The following is a 6,056-nucleotide window of genomic DNA, read 5'->3' on the forward strand; positions in this document are numbered from 1 at the left end:
ACATGTGTCAAACTTCCGCATGTACCTTTTATTCACCACTATATGCATCGATATGACTTAAGTTTTGGCCAAGCTGGGTTGCCTGGCTCCTGTTCTTACCCCTACATTCCCAATTGTTCGACTAGGCGGTAAAGGGAGCACCTCTGCGATTGTTACTGTCGGGTCAGCCGGACGTGTACCTCAGACTAGGTGAAGCCGAAAGCTAGCGTTCTTAAGGGAATATTCGGTCGGTGAACTAAACACGATCTTTTTTATTTTTTCCACGTGCCCCCAGATGTTTTTTCTGCATTTCTCTTCGCAGCATGGACATGCACTTTAGGGCATGCCTCCTAGGGAAAGGAAGCCCTAACGGAACTATTCTCCCTGGAAGATGTTTCGTACTAACCATGTAATATAACATAACTAGTCGGGCACTTGTCTGTTCACGCCACAATGACCCCTATGCCTGATCTCCACGCATTCCCCGGTTCCTATATAACCGCATGGGAATTCGGACACACTCCGGACCGTCAGGTCCCGAGGCTGAAGCGAAAAGGTCATCCATGACAAATGATCTACAATCTGGCTAGAAGGCATTATAAATGTCAATTAAAATTACATAGTCATTTTGACTGACTGTACTCCTCCTCAATACCATCTAACAAGCTGTATAATTTACAGTCCTGCTGGGAATACTTTGTGGCCAACTCCACTTGGCCGTATACTAAGCTCATAGGGATCTCCTTCCCATCGGGCCCTACAGGACCAACCTCGGCCATATGGTTGGGGTCGGCCTGTGAATATCGCATCTTCACCATAGCCCAGGCCTCCCTAGCGCCTTGACGGTAGGCTGATATCTTCCACAACTGGAATCGCCGCCGTGCTCCCCTCAGCTTCTCCGCAAGCTCTCAAAGACCTTCAGGTGTGGAGACGGATGGCCACAGGACTTGGGCGACGCCTCGCATCGCCTGCCGAACTCGATCGAGCAATTGCAAGAGCTCGGGAAGAAGGTCATCCATAGAACCTGGCATCTCCTCTGCAGGACGACCTGTTAACATACCTACGGATATTGCTCTGTTAATCAACGGCACCGCCAAAATTTCTTTTAAAAGGTTCGCTCAAGCACTTACTAAATATGCCACGCCGAAGCCGCTGATTCTCCTTCGCGGAGTCTGACAGCTGGGCACGAACATCTTTTAGCTCAACGCCCAGCCGGGTGTTGGCATCTTGGAGAACGTTCTTCTCCCCCATCACCTTTAACAGCACCCTCTCACCAGCCTTTAGTTGGCGTTCGAGGTGTTGCTTTTCCGGATTCAATCCGGCACCATCTGCGATTTTATTTGTCAGATTCACACACAAGCCGTGCTTCACCACATACTTATCTTTCAAAATGAATATTACCAGAGGGGGTCTCCTTAGGCTCCCCTGCCGCGGCTAGTGCGGCCCCTAGTTGGGCTTTGCACTCTTCCAGCTCCTGGGTCAGTAGGGAATTCTTTTCTGTAAGAACCTGCATTTCAAATGATCCTTAAATCAGTTATTCTAACTGTTTTCAGTCTCGGGAGCTACTGCTACATATATATTTATCAAAATTTTCTTACCCGTATGTCTTTTACATATTGCTCCGTGGCTCTGGCTAGACCATTTTGAGCGGCATGGAGGTGTGCATCTCCCGAATTGAAGGCATCTAATGCCTCTTGGGAGAAGCAAGCATCGCGAAGAATTGTCTGGCGACGCCTGTGGTTCATGGCACTTTCCAGCTCTGAGTTGGTGGCAGATAACCCGTCCGCATCTTCCATCGGAGGAATGTCCGGCACACGCCTTGCGTTCGCTTCCGCCCCCAGATCAGGCCTTGGATCCTGGCTGGTGGAGGCACGATTAGCAGCCTCTCCGGATATAGCCCGGCGAGGTCTCTTCGTCCTGAAAAGGGCACGAGTGTCAAGTGTGCCTTGAAGGTATAACGACTGGGATAAAGGGGCGCGCCATACCTTCGCGTTGACACCTCGGTCCAATTGCACCTCTTTTCTGCCCATGGGCCCTGCGGCCCCTGGTTGGTTTGTCGCCGCAGGTTCGGCCTTCTGCCTCAGAAACCTCCCCTTCAAAGTTCGGTTGCAATCAGGAAATTAAACACGCGTGGACGGATCCCTGTCCGGGGTACAAGGACTTCGGTCTTAGGTACCTGGGGTGTTCAGATTAACCCTGGGTAATCGGCCGTAATGGCCACCAAGGCGCTGTCCTCGCTCAATTGATGGAACACTCCATCAATCAACTCCACAGATATGTCCCGATCCTCCCGAGAGGCTGGGTCGAGAGACCGTCCTGAGTCCTCAGGTTGTGGAGGCGGGCTGCTTATGTCCTTTACGGCCCGGCGCAGTTCCTACGTTGAAGTCATCAGACTAAGTATTTAACAATGGGAACACTAAACGGATGAGCAAGTAAAATCGACCACTTACCCAGCTTGGGGGATTGTGCATAGAGAATCCACCCTGTGGGTTGACACGGAGAAATTCCTCCTCTTCCCCCTTGTACAAAGTGGACAAGATCTTTAATAGAGCAGCAAGTGAATCTGGCCCTTTACGGCCGTAGCGGGTGGCGTCGTCCTCCCCGTTGAAATCCCACATGGGGTGCCTTCTGTACTGAAGCGGCTGCACCCCCCACATGACGCATTCGGCCATAACTCCGATCATGGTTAGTCCGGAATGGGCTAACAATCTTATTCGGCCCATAAGATAAACGATGTCCCTGCCGCTTTCCCTTTGAGGGCTCCGTGGACGCCAGCTTAGGCGCTTTTTTAATGGAGCACTATGGAACTCTGGGAGGCCGATCCGGACAGGATCCGGCAGCGGGACATCTTCTATATAGAACCATTCCGAGGGCCAGTCTTCGGACGCCTTCTTTGGGGTTCCGGACAGATATCCGGTCCCGGCGATGCGCCATACTTCGGCTCCGCCCACTTGATACATTAACCCTTTCTTGGAACGGGACACGAGGCAAAATAGCTCCTTCCACAGTCCGAAATGACCTTCGATACCCAGAAACAGCTCGCAGAGGGCTACAAAGCCCGCGATATGCAATACTGAGGCAGGCGTGAGATGATGTAGCTGGAGGCCGTAGAACTCCAGCAACCCCCGGAGAAACGGGTGGATGGGAAATCCGAGCCCCCTTATTAAGTAAGGAACAAGGCACACCCGCTCTCCTTTAGATGGATTAGGGGCATTCTCTGCTTGCTCTCCGCCGTTGTAGACGGCGAGACCGGCTCGGACCGGGACCATATAGGCCGAGGGGAGAAATCCTTTGGTCTGAAGCGTCACTAGCTCACTGTGCGGAGTAGAACATCTCTCCCAATATCCAGGCTTAGGGCTAGAAGGATGAGAGGAGGAGTTGCGGCGGCTGGCCATGGTGGTATGGACTTTTGTCGGATGCGCTCTGATGAACACTCGTGGAGGGGAGAAGGTGTGGATTGGATATAAATCCTCGTCCCCTTAAAAGGGCAACTCATTCACGCAGCTAGGGGTGTGGACGTAAAAACACTCAGAATTTTCATATTTGTTTGACACGTGGAAAACGACCATTATTGGGCGTAGAAGCCAAGGAGCGCAACATCTACACGAAACCGGACTTTATTCGAACAGGTACACAGAATTTGGAGGAGAACCCGCCTTGCAATGCCGAAGACAATCTGCGCACCGGACTCATCGTCATTGAAGCCTGGTTCGGTGGCTACTGAGGGAGTCCTGGATTAGGGGGTGTTCGGATAGCCGAACTATACCTTCAAGCCGGACTCCTGGACTATGAAGATACAAGATTGAAGACTCCGTCCCGTGTCCGGAAGGGACTTTCCTTGGCGTGGAAGGCAAGCTTGGCGATACGGATGTTCGGATCTCCTACCATTGTAACTGACTCTATGTAACCCTAACCCTATCCGGTGTCTATATAAACCGGAGGGTTTTAGTCCGTAGGACAACATACACATCAACAATCATACCATAGGCTAGCTTCTAGGGTTTAGCCTCTCTGATCTCGCGGTAGATCAACTCTTGTAATACCCATACCATCAATATTAATCAAGCAGGACGTAGGGTATTACCTCCATCGAGAGGGCTCGAACCTGGGTAAAACTTCGTGTCCCCTGCCTCCTGTTACCATCCGGCCTAGACGCACAGTTCGGGACCCCCTACCCGAGATCCGCCGGTTTTGACACCGATAGTCTCTCTCAAGCAACCCTGCAACCAAATAACAAAGAGTCTCTTGTGTCCCCAACACACCCAATACAATGTTAAATTGTATAGGTGCACTAGTTCGGTGAAGAGATGGTGATACAAGTGGTATATGGATGGTAGATAAAGGTATTCGTAATCTGAAAATATAAAAACAGCAAGGTAACTAATGATAAAAGCGAGCACAAACGATATTGCAATGCGTTGAAACAAGGCCTAGGGTTCATACTTTCACTAGTGCAAATCCTCTCAACAATAATAACATAATTGGATCATATAACTATCCCTCAACATGCAACAAAGAGTCACTCCAAAGTCACTAATAGCGGAGAACAAACAAAGAGATTATGGTAGGGTACGAAACCACCTCAAAGTTATCCTTTCTGATTGATCTATTCAAGAGTCTGTAGTAAAATAGCACAAAGCTATTCTTTCCGTTCAATATATCCTAGAGTTTGTACTAGAATAACACCTTAAGACACAAATCAACCAAAACCCTAATGTCACCTAGATACTCCAATGTCACCTCAAGTATCTGTGGGCATGATTATACGATATGCATCACACAATCTCAGATTCATCTATTCAACCAGCACAAAGTACTTCAAAGAGTGCCCCAAAGTTTCTACCAAAGAGTCAAGACGAAAACGTGTGCCAACCCCTATGCATAGGTTCATGGGCGGAACCCGCAGGTTGATCACCAAAACATACATCAAGTGGATCAATAGAATACCCCATTGTCACCACGGGTATCCCACGCAAGACATACATCAAGTGTTCTCAAATCCTTAAAGACTCAATCCGATAAGATAACTTCAAAGGGAAAACTCAATCCATTACAAGAGAGTAGAGGGGGAGAAACATCATAAGATCCAACTATAGTAGCAAAGCTCGCGATACATCAAGATCGTACCACCTCAAGAACACGAGAGAGAGAGAGAGAGATCAAACACATAGCTACTGGTACATACCCTCAGCCCCGAGGGAGAACTACTCCCTCCTTGTCATGGAGAGCGCCAGGATGATGAAGATGGCCACCGGTGAGGGATTCCCCCTCCGGCAGGGTGCCAGAACGGGTCTAGATTGGTTTTCGGTGGCTACGGAGGCTTCTGGCGACGGAACTCCCAATCTATTGTGTTCCCCAAAGTTTTTAGGGTATATGGGTATATATAGGAGGAAGAAGTACGTCGGTGGATCTCCGGGCTGTCCACGATACTCCGTGGGCTTCTTCTGGTCCAAAAATAAGTTCCGTGAAGTTTCAGGTCAATTGGACTATTTGATTTTCCTTTTCTGCGATAGTCTAAAACAAGGAAAAAGCAGAAACTGACACTAGGCTCTGGGTTAATAGGTTAGTCCCGAAAATAAAATAAAAGTGCATAATAAATCCCATAAACATCCAAAATAGATAATATAATAGCATGGAACAATCAAAAATTATAGATACGTTGGAGACGTATCAGCATCCCCAAGCTTAATTCTGGCTCGTCCTCGAGTAGGTAAATGATAAAAATAGAATTTTTGATGTGGAATGCTACCTAACATATTTCTCTAAGTAATTCTCTTCATTTTGGCAAGAATATTCAGATCCATAAGATTCAAGACAAAAGTTTAATATTGACATAAAAATAATAATACTTCAAGCATACTAACAAAGCAATTATGTCTTCTCAAAATAACATGGCCAAAGAAAGCTATCCCTACAAAATCTTATATTCTGGCTATGCTCCATCTTCACCACACAACATATTTAAATCATGCACAACCCCAATGACAAGCCAAGCAATTGTTTCATACTTTTGATGTTCTCAAACTTTTTCAATCTTCACGCAATACATGAGCGTGGGCCATGGACATAGCACTATA

This window comes from Triticum urartu, chromosome 5A, assembly GCF_056163025.1.
Source record: "Triticum urartu cultivar PI428250 chromosome 5A, HENAU_Tu73, whole genome shotgun sequence".
In the NCBI taxonomy this organism is placed as follows: domain Eukaryota; kingdom Viridiplantae; phylum Streptophyta; class Magnoliopsida; order Poales; family Poaceae; genus Triticum; species Triticum urartu.